The sequence below is a fragment of the Amblyomma americanum genome, chromosome 8 (genome assembly GCF_052857255.1).
Source record: "Amblyomma americanum isolate KBUSLIRL-KWMA chromosome 8, ASM5285725v1, whole genome shotgun sequence".
Classification (NCBI taxonomy): Eukaryota; Metazoa; Arthropoda; class Arachnida; order Ixodida; family Ixodidae; genus Amblyomma; species Amblyomma americanum.
In genome coordinates, this window is record NC_135504.1 from 35,780,513 (window position 1) to 35,798,820 (window position 18,308).

The 18,308-nt window shown below is 48.7% G+C and overlaps 1 protein-coding gene across 1 annotated transcript in view; it reads right to left on the reverse strand.

Moving 5' to 3' along the window:
- LOC144101338 (serine/threonine-protein kinase SBK1-like) overlaps positions 1-15,766 on the reverse strand; it is a 57,960-nt gene extending 42,194 nt beyond the window's left edge. Inside the window, exon 1 of the mRNA XM_077634444.1 lies at positions 15,411-15,766. The gene's annotated coding sequence lies outside the window, so the exon portion shown is untranslated. The remainder of the gene's footprint in view (positions 1-15,410) is intronic.
- Positions 15,767-18,308: the final 2,542 nt, after the last annotated feature.

Genomic DNA, 18,308 nt, shown 5'->3' on the forward strand with positions numbered 1-18,308 from the left:
CGCGTCTCTCACCGCGTGTCTTTCGCTGCTTCCGACCAGCACGCACACACACACACACAGCTGCTCCATCCTGAGAGCCCAAGAAGCTGCTGGTACTGCGTGCTTTCGTCGGGAGTTGGGCTGCTAAAAATACGCCAACCCCGGCCTCCGTTTTGGCACTGTCGCACCCCCCCCCCCCCACCCCCCCCCACACACACACCTCCTCCTCCTCATCCCTTCTAGAACAGTTCGCAAGCTTTCCTATCCCTCCCTCCCCATCCTCTTCTCTCTCTCTCTCCTTTCCTTTCTCGAACTGTGTGCGTGTCTCAGTGTCTGTGTAGCTGCCTCGGCCGTCCCCGCTGCCTGCCTTCCTGCCCTGGACATCCCAGAACAGCAAACGGCAGGCAAACAGTCTCTCCCCCAAGCCGTGGCGGTCCTCCTCCTGCCCGATATACCGCGGCCGGCTTCTCTACATTTCGGCACGCGAGGGTTATTTCGTAAGACGAACGATCGGGCGATTACGCATCTGTTCCCCGAGGTGTTGGCGCAGGTGTGTTTGTTGTCGGGCAGCCCGTTGTCGGTGGTGTTCTCTCTGTTGCAGTTTAGGGCATAGAACCAGGTGTGTAGAAAGGGTTGAGGGGGGACGTTTGCTGCGGTTTAATTGATACCCGCTTAAAGGGCTAAGTAAGGTAAGCAAAGCTAAGCTAAGGTAGGCTAAGCTAAGGTAAGGTACGGCCCGCTTAAATGGTTAAGGTAAGCTAAGCTAAGATGAGCTAAGGTAAGGTAAGGTACGGCAAGGTAAGACGGAAAGAAAGAAAGAAACAAAGAATGAAAGAAATAAAGAAAGTAAGAAAGAAAGAGGTGTTTTAAACCCATTCCAAAGAATACCCTAAAGCATGCACAAATTGAAGGGAGGAACATGGTACCGTGGGGTGGTGTACTGCAGCAGCACTGCTCGCGGTAAAAAGCTGCTCAGTCTGCCAGTCTGTTCAGCCTGGTAATAAGACAAATGGTTTACTGCTGTTTTCTTCCGTTCCAGAGTGCAAAATGAAGCATGCCGAGCCGCGTCTAGCTCGCTGACTGACCTTGCATAACGAACAATTCTGGACAAAAGCATTTTTGAACGGGAAACAGTTTATGAGCGCAATGTTTTCATACATTGTAAGATTTCACTATAACAATCGATATACCCGCAGATATGCCCTCGACAGGCTTGAATTTTTTTTTGTTGCCATTAACGCTTTTGCTGTCTTCAAAAGCGTTTCCTTTTGGTTTCTTATGGCAGTCTAAAGTGCTCGATGCGAGTGATGGAAGCACTATAAAGGAAAAATTTTGCTACCTATCCGAAGATTGGACCATTACCTTCAGTATTTCTACCAATATTCAAAATTTTTGTCCAAAAATGTACAAGGTAACAACTTTTGGCCCGACTGGAAGGTTTTAGAAAAACTGTTTTGTTGTTACAACGTCAATCATACGCAGTCTAATTCCTCGTTATACGGCTTATGTCCTATGGGGGTGTAACGTCCCAAAGCTACTCAGGCTATGAGGGACGCCATAGTGGAGGGCTCCGGAAATATCGACTACCCGGGGTTCTTTAACGTGCACTGACATCGCACACTACACTGGCCACTGGAATTTCGCCTCCATCGAAATTCGACCGCCGCAGCCGGGAACGAACCCGCGTCTTTCGGGTCAGTAGCCGAGCGCCATAACCACTGAGCCTCGGCAGCAGGTAATTCCTCGTTACACGTCTAGAGTGCATAGTTAGTAAAAGCTTACAGGCTTGGCCCAAAGAGAAATGTCGCAGGAAAACGTCTCCATCAGGACTCAACACAACAGCTCCACAGATTTTGTAGAAAACTAGGAAAACTAAAAATATTGGTGGGAAAATTTTTCTTGTTGGTATAATAGCCTGCGATCCAGACCTTGAACATAAAGCTTGTATCGTGACGAAAGGAAAAGAATACGTCCGTTGTCCCATCTATCGGAGGCGTTGGGAACAAGCCGGCGGACAAGGCGTGTCAACTCTGGCTGTTGCTGGGAGCGAAAAAAAGCTTACTCTCCTTCGGTGGGGTCGCGGAGACGGCGAGACAAAAAAAAAAAGCGGCTGCATAAAAGCGGATGACGTGAAGACGATGGCCCTGCCTAGAAACCGTTCATGCCTCCCTGTATAAGCGACACCCGCAAAACGGGAATCTTGAAAGAAAATCACAAGGATAGAGGGTGAAGTGAAAAAGGGTCCGAAAAGTGAAAAACCTTTCATCGTCGTAAGAAAAATTAATAAAGAAAGAAAAAGGAGCTCCTGACGCGCGTGTCACCCGACGTCTTTCTTGCCTTGACCTTTCCGTGTCTCTGACGGCTTCTTTGCATTTGTGCATGGAGAGCACTGTACGCGGGCCGGTGAGACAGGGAACGCCCATGCAACGCTTAGGAATACGTAGGGTTATCCGGACATTCGAACCTAGCGTGGGATACTGAGTCGATAATTACGCCTCATTCAAAACTAACGGTTCTAACTGATGAGTAATGTCAGGCATCTTCAAATATTTACGACTCCCCTCGAAGGCGTGGGAGTGCTCGAAAACATACCGCCGTTCCCTACAAGAAACGCAAGATGTGAAAAGTGACCACAACAAAGAAATTCCGCATTCAAAACGTGGTGTGATAGATTTCTGGTCACATAATCATGACGTGAGATGCATTCGTGATGCATTTGTAGCATACAGTGAATTCTGATTTTCTTTACGACGCTGTATTCGAAAATACAGGGTTCCGTGATTTTTTTTCTTTTTCATATTGTTTAGGGCGACAGCTGTTAAGCGTTCCTTCTGTGTTTCACGTCGTCGTCGTCGTCGTCGTCGTCGTAGTAGTAGTAGTAGTAGTAGTAGTAGTAGTAGTAGCAGTAATATGTTCTAGTAGTATGTTGTAGCCGGCATAATCGGTGCCCGCGTTGCCATGGAAACGCACCCACCGGTTTTCAGCATGCCGGAGACGTGCTAGCGGAAACGTGGTACATTGATTTACCGGACCCCTCGTGCGCTACCGATGTACGTCTCCGCTAGTACGTCTCGAGTAGGAGGATGTTACCAGTGGATGGTTACCGGAGGATGGTTACTGGAAGACGGTGACCGGAAGACAGTTACCGTAGAAGCGGGAGGGTATGGCAAGGAACAAAGAGGAACTTAGCCGGAGTGGATACCGTGGAAGGAGAAAGGTGTGCCGAGAGCGGAGGACACATGTGGAGGGTTGTTGCCGTGGATGAACTAGGAGGATCGACGGTTACCGTGGAAGGTGAAATGTATGGCAAGAGCGTATAAATGCGTAACCGGGGGGTGGCTACCACTGGACGCATCCAAAGGGTGGTTACCACGGGAAGTATCCAGAGGGTAGTTACTAACCTTACACAATGACACCTTTTTTTAGCGTGAGAGGGTACTACCCCTATGTAGGAAAAAAAACTGAAGAATAGCAGCCGGAGTGCCCGAGCAACAGGTGCGGCACCTAGATAACGTGACCTTGTGGTGTCGTCACAACCTGCCCACCGGATTGTGAGCAAACTAACCACCGTGGCAGGTGGCAGTTAAACTAATTATTGGCCGCGAGAGGTTGCTCGGGATGAACAACCCGGGTCTCACCAGCCCCTTAGGTGGCAGCACCTATCATCACAGGGCAGCGGCGCAACGCTTAACCGCTGCAACACTGCGCAAGGAGTCGTGCATAGGACTTCCAACGATCTATCAATGCAATGTCGAGAATTACAACTAAGTATATAATGGTATTAACTGATTAACGCTATCGCGTCATGCCTTTAATTAACACGAAGCTTAAGCGTCCCTTCCAGTTTTTTGTCACTAACTGCTCTACTAATGACCTGACAGTGGGCCTTCCGACCAAAAGAATGCGTTCGTTTTTTTTCTAAGATGTTCCCGATTTTTACTGCAACTTCGCCGTGGCGGTAAACTAAAAAAGCGGCCGTGTATCATCGTGCATCGTTTTATGTCCGATCCTAACTCGATTTAGTTTTTTTTGCGCTCTGTTCGAACAAGATCGCCTGTACAAGATCGCAGCCACGCTGGCCTCGCGAAGTGGCAGGTGTAGTGTAGCTATCGCTACAATAATGGGACTTCTCCGGCACCGAGACTGCGCGGAGACTCCACCGCTGTGTCGCCACAACGGTTTCACATCACAGAGGATGACGCATTGCGTCTAGAACATTACGTTTTATTGTGAGCACAGCCGATATTTACGCAGTAAAATAAGAAAAACTTATGGCGCGTAGCAAGACTGTTCGCATCGTTAGTTGGGTCTGAGCCAACAACAAAATATAACAGCGCAAAAAAACACGCGTGCAAGGTGTACACAGGCAGACCACAAAGGCGTTGTTTCACAAATGGTCCTATTCCGCCGGCAAGAAAACGATTTCTCGCTAGCTTTAGTCGCATCTGTTTTCCTTTTGTCTAGTCGCAACTTTACAGCTGACCCTTCAAGTTCCGAACCCGGGAACTCCGGATCAGTAGCCGAGCGCCCTCACCACTGAGCCACCGCGGAGGTGACCCGCCGCGGTGGCTCAGTGGTTAGAGCACTCGGCTACTGATCCGGAGTTCCCGGGTTTGAACCCGACCGCGGCGGCTGCGTTTTTACGGAGGCAAAACGCTAAGGCGCCCATGTGCTGTGCGATGTCAGCGCACGTTAAAGATCCCCAGGTGGTCGAAATTATTTCGGAGCCCTCCACTACAGCACCTCTTTCTTCCTTCCTTCTTTCACTCTCTCCTTTATCCCTTCCCTTACGGCGCGGTTCAGGTGTCCGACGATATATGAGACAGATACTGCGCCATTTCCTTTCCCCAAAAACCAATCATTGTAATATTATGGCGCAAAGGAAATATGTGCACATGTTGGAACGGTGATGAAAGACGCCCTCAGTTTCCTAAAACTTTTAGAGGAGTAAAGTCGCAAAATTTCGAACGCGAACAAACGATGTGATTTGTTTCAGGGGCGTAAGGGGGAGCCTTGTCGCAAGTTTCAGTGGCAGGTGTTGAGTGGAACATATTTATTTTATAATGATTGTTAATATTGTCCGAGGAGCCGCTCGGCATTTCTACCCGCATCGAGTGACGTCAAAATACACTTGCCCCAATTACTGTGACGTCACCAAATCAGGTGGTTGTTCGTCGGTCGACCATGACGTCAAGGAGCACGCCTCACTCAGTGCTGACGCCGAGCGAGATGGAAACCGCCGGTGCAAAACTATTTTTAACTAGCTAGTAAGGCTGCCTGCTCATTTTCTTGATTACTATATATATATACGGACACACAAAAAATTTGTGCCTCTACCTATTTAACTCTTTGTGATGATCTCCTCTCAGAGCAAGAAAAAATTATTCCCTATATACTTCATGTCGTTTCTGACGACCGCTTTGTATGTGGTGCCGGTTTTTCCGCTCCTTATCGTACTTTACGAAGGGGTCCGGATCCCCAGTAAGGATTTTATGTGCGATCGTCAAATGCCTGTTAAGCGAGCAAAAAAGTTCCAGAGCAATGCTGTTAAGATAAATGCTGCTAACAAGTGTTAACAGCGTTCGCCCTCTATAATTGATTAAAAACTCGCTGAGATGCCGCTTATGAATGTGCACTCGCCTGGAGCTTCTTATTTGTGCGGGAGTTGCGACATGCGCTGTGGTATCGCAGTTTAAGTAGAACGCAGTCCTTGTCGTCCGTGGTGGGTGCGGCTGACTTCAGCGGATACATACACACATATAAGCAGTATACTACTTTCTCTTGATCCAGAATCTTTGCGTAATCTTATTTTTATTTCAGAAGTTTAGCGCAAATTTGTGTCCTGAAATTTTTACGCAATTTATAACAAACGTTTCGGCATTTCTGCGTAGTAAGTCACTCACGCCAAGGTTCCTTTACGGTAGTGCAGAATGTCTAATCTTCCCTTTAAGCAAATGTCACGTGTCTTCTGGCTCCTCAAAGCGTCAACCTCTTTTTTTGGTCATGTTAAGGCTGCAATCATCGCAGGACGGCAGTCCTATCTGGAAGGCCCAAGGTAGGTGCTTAATCATTCAGTGATTCACTTGGAAATCCACCGCATAACGGTTTTTAGAAGAACGCCTTCTGGACAAAATTTTTGTAGTGGATAGATTGCGATAAGAGTGGAAGGTGACAGTTGTCGCAGAGCTAACTAGTAAAATTCCTAGCATGCATTCTTTTTTTTTTCAAAACGGGGTGACAGATTTCGTCTCTCTTTCGTAAGCCAGTATCTCACTGTCCTGTACCGACCCTCTAGTCTTTCTCGTGCATTTCTTCTAGTATTCTTAAAACTGACTACAACCTGGGCGCTTTCAAACCCAAAAGCGTTTCGGACCTCTGTGGTAACCTCGTTTGCTGGGGAATGGAGATCCGAAAACTTCATATGTATACGCTTTATTGTCTTCCCGTCTTGCATACTGCAACAGCAAATGAAATTTAGGTCGCACAACATTCGCCGGTGGAATTTTCTCCTCAAGCAGTGAGCTCTAGCCTCAAAGAATAAAGCGCTTTTATATAAGAATTGTTGGAAAAAAAGTTTCTTGTGATTTTTCTTTAAACCGTCGTATACAACCTTCTAACGCCACCTCCTCTACGGATTATGACTCCCCCTGTGGGAAGGTAGACAAACTACTTAATCCATATTCGGACGTCGTGGACGCTTGACAGCGAAATCGTATGTGCTTTCCTACTTTCCGTTCATGTTCACAGAGGCAGCCTGCTACCAAAAACTTTCAGCGAATGAGTACGGGCTTAAAAAAAGTGGAGTTTCGCGATTCGTTTAACTGAAATTGTCTCGAGCATGGCTCAGAGGCTAGAAGCCCATTCTCGTTACTAAAAGGGACGGGTCCAAACTATTGTTTCGCAACTCCTCATTCTTCCACACTTTGTCGTTCGCTTCGATTTCTCAAATTGACAACCGTAGTTTCGGTTGACACACCTCAGCTGTACGGAACTGACCGAGAGCACTTGGAAACGCTGACAGATTGCGAAGGGAGCGGAGGATAATACCAAGAGAAAAGGTTGTGCGGTGGCTTCATGGCACTGCCAACATATTGACTGCACATTTAGAAATATGCATAAGATTAAGGACTCAATGCTCAACTTCGAATGTTCAGTCCTGTTTAAGGATAACAGTATTATACTTTTAAGCACCCTTATCTTTAAAAGGCTGCAAGAACACTGTTCGTTCGTTTCAGTTTGCTTCGCAAGACAGGTTATCATTTTACCAGTTAGAATAACGCTATCTGAAAAGTTCAAAAGATCAAGAACCACAGAGCCACCGCGGCGGGTGAAACTGTAGTTCAATGGAAGAAATTTAGCAGGCTAGGGTTAACTAGCTAAGAGAGAATTATCACCACCGCGAAACAAAATAGATGCTATAATCATCGATTATCGATCAAGCACTGACGCTTGCGCTTGATTTTGTAAGCAGCGTGACAAAGCTGGCCGCGTTAATCAGCGAAATTTCCTGCTCCCGCAAGCTAAGTTAGATTAAGCTGTTCGCCGTTCACTAATTGGGTTTTTCAGTTCAAAGCCACATCTAAGCGTTGTGCACTAAGCTAGATCTAGAAATGCCCGCAGCGCTTTCGACGGACTATAAAAATGTTGCTGCCGTTGTTACCTATAAACTTAAAAATAAAAAGAAAAAATAAGAAAGCGCTGCTCGCTTGTCTCTGATGTTTTGTTGTGTTATATATCACCAGCGACTTTTGCTAAAGCCATAAGCGACTTCAGGGTAAAAGTTGTTACGAAAGCACAGGCTGCTGAACAGCAAGGCCAAAACTTTAAGCTTAGTACGCGCTTATCCAGTTAATCGTCCACAAATTTGCAGAAACATAGCGGAACGCGAATTTTTAAACAATTACGAAGCAGCTTAGTGGTGAGTGCTAGGGAACAGAATTAAATCGACGAAAAAGAAACCAAAACTGCCGGATCTTATAGGTGATGGAAGTGCCGCTAAATATAACAAAGCCAATGCAGGAAGCAGGAAGAATAGGCGACGTCATCAATACCTGCGGCCACATCAACTTTTCCACTTCTCACGTAAAATGCAAGCAGCTGTAATCTGCCATTGCCGCACTCCGGTCCTCTAGCTGTTTCATCTCCTGGAGTCTGTTACAACAGTTCCGCAATCAACCTTTCGCAAGCAAAACGCTCTTCCCGGGAACTCGTGCTAAAATAGCAAGCAAGCCGTGTCGTTACTTGACAGCTGACGCGTAAAAGGATCGGCATTATATGAAAAACGAAGCCACACATCTCCCCCCCCCCCCCCCCCCCCGCCTCCACCACCACGCGTCCCCTCTTATCTCGGTAAGAAAACACGTTGATCTTTGTGAAATTTTAATACCTCGCTGAAAGCACTACGCGGGTGTTCTTAAACAAGTGAACAACCGGGTATAAACAAGCGTGAACAATTAAAACTTAATGACTGGCACGCAGACGTTGTTGGAGGTTGGAGCATCAGCGGTTGTTTACAGAGCAAACAAACCATGCACGCGCGTATTACCTTGCGCGCAGAGTTCGCAAGGCCCTTCTGGGCCCGTTATAATCGATGAATTCGCCCGAATGTCGCCTGATCCCGTGAAAATGTTGGGGTGGGCCTTACTCTCAGAAATGCGTGTTTAGATTTGGCTGTCCTTGTGCCCTACGAGATTAAAGGGGGAAAAAATAGACCAGTTCCGGAACCATCAAAACATGTTCAATCGAACCTGCTGATCTTCCCACCTGCGTGAACTTAACCACGAAGATACAATAATTATCTTTTTTGTTCATTTTTAAGCCCACTTCACAGAAACTATGCGATCTGTACATGCACTATATAGCATGCAAGCATATTTGTACTAGCAAAAATCTTTGAAATGTGCTTTGTAGGTGGCCACTTAGAGTAGGGAAACTTTGACGAGCCAGTACATTCTGCAGCAGGTATAGTTCATCGACATCGAACCAAATTGTAGATTTTAATCCGAACGGGTAGAAAATTGAGCAACTTGGTATAAGTTCATCGTGGAACGTTGTGTAAACGCGGCGGAAAGTTGGGGGAACGTTGGGGAAGGCTCATTGGGGAGGTGAAGTGCTGTGTCATCCCTTTTATGTATTTGTTTGCCACGTAGTTAGGGCTCCCGACTTACCGGCTCGGGCATGGGCGCGATTTCGGCGGTATCGGCGGAGAACGCTTGCACGCGCCGAGAATGGCGTCTGGGTCTTTCCGTGCTCGCCCCATTCTTGGGGCAGTGCCATCCCCGGGCATTTGCCGGGGCAGGCGGCGAGAGGTCGCCTTTGCTGTGTTCATTTCGCTGCCGGACCCCTTATAAAAACGGTCTATAGAGAGTCTATAGAGTTCTTATACACTCTTGCCTTCCTATAGATATTTGTTTATACATAGTCTATAGGCAGAAGTATACTAAAAGGGCATGGCCATAAATCTATAGATTATCTATAGACTGTGTATAGGATTTGTATTGCCTATAGACCGTTCCCAGGGGTTCGTCAATAGAAAGTCTATAGACTTTATATACAAAAGTCTATGGACAGTGTATAGACTGTCTAAAGAAATTTTTGCAAAGACGGAACTAGAATTCCAGCGGTAGAGAGCAGGATCTTCCCCAGGCCGGACTGCCAGCGTCATGAGCTTCCGGGACATGAACGTTTGAGTGCAGTGGGGCCGTGCGGGCGCCCAAGGACCTGCGTGACCTAAACTCCCCCGTGTCTAATAAAGTTTCCACCACCGGGATCTCCCCACGCGCCTGCCGCGGTAGGTAACTAGAGCGCGTGACCACAACCGCTCTCAACGCTGGCCGGATCCCACTCTCACCGGCTCCGCGTAGCCGTCTATAGGTATAGCACTACCATCGCTGCGAGCTTGACCCCCCAAGGGGGTTGTGCTTACCCTTCTCCATGCCCCTCGCCCAGGCGGTGCTGTCCCGACGCATGATTGCGTTTATGGTCGGCCGCCTCGAGACGAAGGAGGAAACAGGGTTTCAACAACATATGACTGTCAGCAGTCCATGAGGTTGTCAGAGTGGATACCAAGAGAAGCACTAGTGGGCTGCGTATGGTCAGGTGGTGTGGCGACCTCAGTAGAATTCCTCGAATAGCGAGGGCCACACCTGTCGAAATGCACACAGCTTGAGGTCGCTGAGAGGTATTTGTCCTGTCGTGCGGCTAACTCGGCTGATGAAGATGCTGACGATAACGATGCTAATGAGGGGAGTAGGGATAACGTTGGTGATGACTAATGATAACGATAGTAGTGGTGACGCCCCCGCCGACGATTATGATAACTATATTATGAAAACACTGCTAGAAAAGTGAGCACACTGTATAGGGAATGACCCAGGACGCTGAGCAGCCGTTCAGGTCGGCTCTGCGGTGGCCCTAAGCATCGCAAACGACTCGGACAAGTTGCCTTAATGCTTTGATCCCATGGTCGACATCACTTTGTGCCGTGAAGTCTCTATATACATCTGGTTTCAGAAGTCCCGCATTCTCCATCTCACAGTAGGTAGGTCATGTTCCTGCCTGTAGTAGTGTAATCTTCTTTCCTTGTTCGCACTCCAACAAAAAAAAAAAACAATTACGTCGACCACGCGCACGGAGCACCGCTGTATCACCGCAACCACCGGACCTTTCCTAATTAGTTCCCGAACCATTCCACGGTAGCATAAGAACGGCCGCATTTCACGGCCTTTTATTGCGCGTTTAGTTGGGGCATGCCTTCGCGCATTTGGTATAGTTAGGTGTGACTTTGTTACCGCAGCACACGTAGCAAGCAAGAACCTGGCTGAAAGAGCTAGACACTTTGAGACAAACTAGAGTGAGACAAGTCAGAACTGGAGCTCCCTAACTGTCGCTTAGACGCCATAGACGCTTGTTGGAGCGTCGCAAACACGCCGTCTGGTGGAGCTTAATTGTCTCGCCTTTTTTCTGCCATAGTCACCTCTCGTTTTCAGTCTGTACCCATTCCTGATTTTTTACGGCTGATTTCCTCACATCGTGGAGTAGAAGGCCACAGGCGCGTCACTCCTGACGGCCTTTCCCCATTTCTGCACGATGAATATGTCTCTGTCCATGGGAACAAACACTGGTTAACGACATCCTAGTCAAAATCAAGAGAAAGAAATAGGCTTGAGTAGGTCATGTAATGCGAAGGCAAGATAACAGCTGGTCCTTAAGGGTAACGGAGTGGATTCCATGAGAAGGCGAGCGTACCAGGGGGTGGCAGAAAGTTAGGTGGGCGGATGAGACTACGAAGTTTGCGGGAATACGGCGGCCGCAGCTGGCAAAGGACAGGGTTAATTGGAGAGACATGAAAGAGGACTTTCCCCTGCAGTGGGTGCAGTCAGGCTGATGATGATGATGACGATCATAATGGCCTGTACGCAGAGATTGGTAGCAAAATACAGCCAACACACGTCCAGCCCACTGTGAGCTGTTGAGAAACCGGCCTACTTCTTGGTTTGGGTGGCAGAGCACACAGACATGCGTTGACGGTTTTCTCTGCTGCTGCTATGATTCTTACGCCTTTGGCTGCCCTTCGCGAAGGTTGCGAAGTTATGCAGCACTGACTTGCAGTAACGGAAAACTGAATGGGTGGCTTTTCGCGTTTTGCGTCGCTCGCCGTAATCAGTTCATCGTCACCATCAGCCTGACTGCACCCACTGCAAGGCGAAGGTCTCTCCCATGTCTCTCCAATCAACCCTGTCCTTTGCCAGCTGCGCGTATACCCTTTGCCCGCAAACTTCCTAATCTCATCCGCCAACCTAACCTTATGCCGCCCCCTGCTACGCTTGCCTTCTCTTTGAATCCAATCCGTTACCTGTAAGGACCGGCGGTTATCGTGCCTTCGCATTAAATGCCCTGCCCAAGCCCATTTCTTTCTTTTGATTTTGACTAGGATGTCGTTAACCAGCGTTTGTTCCTTCACCCACTCTGCCCGCTTCCGGTCTCTTAACGTTACACCTATCATTTTTCTTTCCATGGCTCGCTGCGTTGTCCTTAACTTAAGCTTAACCCTTTTCGTTAGCCTCCACGTTTCTGCCCCGTAGGTGAGTGCCGGTAAGATACAGCTGTTGTACACTTTTCTCTTGAGGGATATTGACAAACTTCCATTCATGACTCTGAGTGTATCAGCAAAATTAGCTCCACCCTATTCTTATACTTCTAGTTGTTTCACTGCCGTCGTGGCCGTCGTCGTCGAAAGAAAGAAGGAGATACAGAAAGAAAGAAATGAAGAAAGAAAGAAAGAAAGAAAGAAAGAAAAAGAAAGAAATAGAGAAAGAAAGAAAAAGAAAGAAATAGAGAAAGAAAGAAAGAAAGAAAGAAAGAAAGAAAGAAAGAAAGAAAGAAAGAAAGAAAGAAAGAAAGAAAGAAAGAAAGAAAGAAAGAAAGAAAGAAAGAAAGAAAGGCAAAATCTTTCCAAGAGTACTTCATACAGACTGGGCTCTTTTATGCTCATGGTAAATTGTCCCGACCGGATCTAAAGCGTTGTTTGCACATGCTAATTATTCCTGTATCACGCTGTAATCAGAAACTGCTTGCTAATGCTCTCACCAACGAGTATTGCCTGTCCCAGGAAAAGGCAGATAAAATGAGGTTGCCGACCAAGGCAATACGCAATCAGTTCCGAAAGGATCACCATTCAGCCGCGTGTTTTGTGTGACGAAAGCGCGCGACCCATCTATTTTCGTGCTTTTGCGCAACTCCGAACCTGTCGCTTGTTTCTTTACACGTTCATTTTTTCCCTTTGCTTAATTTCGCTTACTTCATCACAACATTTACGACGCGTCGATGCAACCGAGGTGTTGAAACGCAACAATCGACCTTTTCTGAGCTTTCTGGAATTACATGTGCTTGCAAAACAGTGCACACAAAAAGAGAAGCGAAGTTGGAAATCCCAAGTTATTTATTCGCTTCTCTTACACGTTTCAAGCTATTTTTCATTTTTCTCACAATTTTTAAGTTATCTACCCCTATTTCTGAAGGATTACAAGGTATTTATTTCAATTCGTCATCATCAACAGCCTGACTACGCCCACTGCAGGGCAAAGGCCTCTCCCATGTCTCTCCAATTAACCCTGTCCTTTTCCAGCTGCGCCCACCGTATGACCGCAAACTTCTTAACCTCATCCGCCCACCTAACTCTCTACCGCCTTCTGCTACACGTTACTCCTCTTGAAATCCACCCCGTTACCCTAAAGTACCAGCGGTTACCTTGCCTTCGCATTACATGCCCATCCCAACCCAATTTCTTCTTGATTTCGATCATAGGATGACATTAACCCGCGTTTGTTCCCTCAGCCACTCTGCCCGCTTCTGGTCTGTTAACGTTACACCTGTCATCTTCCTTTCCATGGTTCGCTGCGTTGTCCTTAACTTACGCTGAACCCTTTTCGTTAGCCTCCACGTTTCTGCCCCGTAGGTGAGCACCGTAGTTTCCAAGTAATTCACTTTCTTCGTATGTTTGCAGTGCTGCCTATTAACGCTTCTGTTTAGCGCTGTCTTTGAGCGAAACAAACTTGCTTGCAGACGTTTACACTGTAGTGCAGTCTGCCAGCGAGCTGGTAGACTCTGACTTCAAAGCAGCATATGCGTTCCGAGCGTGTTTCTGTAATAGATCGACGCTTACCGTACTTAGTATTGCTTCGGAATCAGGAGTCGACAAGGCTACTGTCCCGCTAGCTGTCGTAATTGGTCAGCGAGTCTTTCAATCACCGATTAGACTTAAGTGTGAGAGTTGTCGACAAAGTAACGAAATGAAGCTAATTTACAAGTGTCGCGACCTCTCAAGCACCACATGCACATGGTAATGGCTGCCACGCTTCTTGTCGCTGAGTGCAGGAAATAAAAAAAAATTGCACGAAGTCTAATCTGTTAATGTTCTGAATGAGTTGGCTAACTCTTCTCAGGCCACTCAGGCTGCTGAAAGTTTGCTTTCAAAACGCTCTCATTTACTACCGCCTAAACTGGTGTTAAGTAAAGGAGGGAAGAAAGTAATTGAATCTATCACCCTGTGTGGACAAACGAACCAAGGCTTGCATTACCGACGGTTTAATTCGGATGTTAATTTTCTTGTACAGGCGCGCCATGTCCACTGCTTGCTTCCCTTTTCTGATTCTGCGGTTGAATTACTAAGGATTTATTAAGAATAAGTCCATTGGCTGTACGGGAAGTGCCCAGAATTTTGTTCGATCAAAATACACGAACGCTCAGTCAAGACGAGGAGACAACATTACGCATCGAAATAGAGGCTGGGCTGGCTCCCATTGTTCTGGGTGCACGAAGAAACTTCGTAACTCTTGTTCGGCCCGGAGTTTGAGGAAGCAGAATTTTCATGCGATTATCACTGATATATCGATATGTAATCTTCTCAAACACAATTCGTCAACACTCAATCCGCATTTCATCACGTCTTTGGGAGCCAGGACTCAGTGCTGGAGTCGCTCCAAGCTCGCTCTGGCATCGGCACAGCTCCGACGGCAACACGTCATACGCAACGAATCCGTCACACCGGGTCGTCTGGAGAAGAATTATGTCATGAAGACTTTTATTCTTGGTTGTTGATTATGTTTCCAGTGCACAAATCGAAAGCAAAACAAGATGTCGCAGATTTGTTGACCGGTAACTCGCTGTTAAGGGCATCATTCCGATTTTCGGACAGGAAGCTCGCGAGCAGACATGAGACGGTGAGGTGATGGTTACCACTGCGATTTCGTTTTGTCTCCAAAATGTATATGGCAATGAATGTCATCGTTGGGAATGTCTATGCTCAGTAACACTGAGCGACCAACCATAAGCATAGCTGATTGTGTCGTAAATAGTGCTGTAGAAAAACTATGACTTTTGCACCTGTAGCTTTTACTTATCCTCCTTTATGGTGTTCTTGTTGCTTTTATTTTTGACTTCAGTGTTCTCATTTCTGTGAGTGCGATTACTAGTATGCAATTCACCTATCAACTTTGATGCTTTCCCGTCTAGTAAACTCTTCCCAGCCTTTAAGGTTATAATTAACCTAAATGACGTTTTCCTCATGTGAAATCTTGTTACAGAATGTCGTGTTATAACATAACCTCTTATAATTACAACAAACTGACATGCTTCGAAATCTCCTTTTTTCTCTTCATGCTTGTAGAGGGTTGATACAGAGCTTGACACCTCAGATGTCACACCTGGAATAAAAACCGCCGTAACTGACGTCCACTGTGCCTGAGCTCTCATGAATTCTTGAATCCGCGCACTCTAAAGCTGTTCAACTTGCTAGATCCGAACAGGCGAATGTGTTAAATGCGCCACGTTCAACTTACACGACGTCTGAACACTTGCAGTCGTTTTCCTGCCCTTCACCCGACAGGTGTCGTGCACCACACGGCACGCATTACACCCAAAGCAGTGCTCACCTGTCTGTGACGCAGCAGTATATCCGACAACGCCGTCAAGAAGAAGCCGCACGCCGATGCGTCAGAATCCGACCCGCCCGGGCGCCCGCACCATCAACGGCCTGGACTCCAGCGCAGTTTGACCTTTAGCGTGCGCGCTCACCGCCAGCGTTCGTTCGTCCCAACACGGCCCTTTTTTTTGCCTCTTCTCGCGGTGCAGCGGCAGTCTTTTTCACCGAGCAGACGCTTCTTCGCCACGGTGCACGGATCCTGTCGCGGACGCCACTGCCGTCGCCGCAGCCATCATCATCATCCTCGTCGTCATCGCGTCTCCTCTAAACACGTCTGCTGCCAGCGTCGGCCGGACGACTGATGCTGAACGCTCGACGGGGCGCCGCAGCATGGACGAACGAAGGTGTGCCCTCTCTCTCAGCAACGGAGAGCCTGTGGGGCGCGCGTGCCGAGAGAGAGGGAGAGAGTGCCGGCGGAGAGCGGTGCCAGCCAGCCGCCCTGCGAAACCCGAAAATGCCACCGGGTTGACAGCGCTCTCAGTGTGCAGCGGTGGAGGAGGGTATCTGGAGCGGGAGAGGGAGCGTCTGCGCCGACAGGGCGGCAGCTAAAAACAAGCGCTCCGGAGGATGCGACTGAGGGCGGGAGACGGGAAGCGAGGATGGGTGAAAGGAGGGCGAAGAAAGCGGGGATGGTGGTGACGTCAACGGCGACGAATCCGTGACGCAACGAATGACGTTGCAGCCGTGACGTCGGCGGCCGCGTCACGAGGAGCGCGTGCCTTCACGCTGTCGTTTTCTCCTCCCGAAAGGGAGCAAACCGGGAGCTAATGGGTCGGGAAAAAAAGGAAATCGAGACGGCGTACTCACGGGACGCGCTGCTCAGGAGCTTTGCGCAAAGGCGAGAGCGCAGCATTGACAACAGATGACGCTGCGTGCGTGCGGCGGCCAAGTCAGCGGTGAGTCGGTGTGTGATCGTGTCCCGTACGGCCGCGTCATAAAGTTTCGTGTTTTTGTGTCCAAGAGCTGGCGAAGAAGAAAAGATTCCAGCAGCAGACACTGACACAGAAAATCGCAGCCATGTTTTATGTGACTCATATGAAGCGAGAAGCGAAAGACCAACGTCACCCGTGCCGAATTAGCCCACGTCTTCTGCAAGTGATGTGCAGTGATCAATAAGAAGTGATCAATCAGCAGGGCGTTCACGTAACTTGAGACACGGAGGAAAATAGCTTTATCATAGCTAAAGCGTACTGATGTACACGCATAGCTGATTATGGGATGCATGCTGCAGACGCGCAGTAATAGATGCACTTCCGAACCGTCTGCGGGCCTGTCACTGCGTGTGCGCAGCACAGTCTAAGCACAAATACTCCAATGTGGGAGTAAAGGGAGTAAGAAAGGGAGCCTTTTTACTCCATTCTGTTTAGAGTGCAGGCGTCCCACAATCCGCCTGGGCTAAAACCCTCCAGGCGCGCACATGTCAGTGCGCGTACGCATGCAGCCATCTAGTATACCGATATCCGCCTGCGCTAGTTAGCCTCCGCGATGCAACGTCTCTAATATTAAAACAACAAGTCAACGGAAGTGGCTGCGGAGTTCCCAGGTTCGAACCCGGCCGCGGCAGCCGTGGGTCGAAGGAGGCGAAACGCAAAAGGCGCCCGTGTGCTGTGCGATGTCTGCGCGATAAAGATCCACAGCGCCGCCGCGGTGGCTCAGTGGTTATTGTACTCGGCTGCTGACCCGAAAGACACGGGCTCGATCCCGGCCGCGGGGGTCGAACTTCGATGGAGGCGAAATTCTAGAGGCCCGGAAACGAGGCTTCCAACGCTTTAGCCCGAGGTTCTCTCAACCGGGCGCCGGCGGCCTCCGATCTAGGGTTCTCACGGGAGCGCATGCATGCATTCATTCAGCGAACTGACGCAGGCCTGCAAAGCCGAGCATCGGCTCTACCCCCCACCCCGTCCCTCCCTCGACAATTATCACCAGACTCATCGGAGGCAGTTCCAAACACGCACCTTAACCTCCCCTTATGTACGCTCGCGCTATCACCAAGTCCACACAAGCCCCTCCTATACACTGCCACCACCCCAAAGCAACTCTTGATCATATTATTTTCCTCTGCCCGGCGGATCCTCCCCCGCGGGGCCTGGAGCACCGTACCACTTGGGAGGCTTGGGAGACCCTACTGCGCTCCGAGGACCCGGCCAAGCAAGCCATCGCCACAGGCCGTGCTGCCAGCGTCATGAGCCTCCGAGACATGAACGTTTGAGTGCAGTGGGGCCGTGCAGGGCCCAAGGACTTGAGTGTCATCAACTCCATGATTTTAAATATTGTTTTCACCACCAGAGGTCCGTGTACTTGCGGTGTCAGTGCACATTAAAAATTAACCCCAGATGGACGAAATTCCCGGAGCCCTCCCCTACCGCGGCGTCCTGGTTTGCCTGAGTTGCCTTGGGATGTTAAATAGGATAGGATAGGAAAACTTTTAATATCCAACAGAAAGAGGGTAGCCAGAGGGCTACCCGCCTAGACGACGGCCGAAAGGTCTTGACTCTCGGCGGCGGCTTCGGCCAGTCGGACGAGTTGTAACTGAGTCGCCGGGTCGGAGCTCAGTAGTAAGGTCTCCCATTGATCTTTTGTGTTAATACCTCGTCCCTCCCGGGGAGCATGAGGACATTCCCATAGTATGTGGTCCAAGGTGGCCCTAAGTTCTCAGTTCGCGCATTTTTCTGAAAATTGCCCTGGGTACATAAGACTCCAGAGGGCCGGGTTTGGAAATGTGTAAGTTTGTAACCGGCGCCAGTTGATGGCTTGGTATCTGGACAAGGATATATCCGCTGGAGGAAGTCTAGCTCGTTGCAAACGATAGTGTGTAATTTCTCTGTAGGTCACCATGCGATCCCTGTCT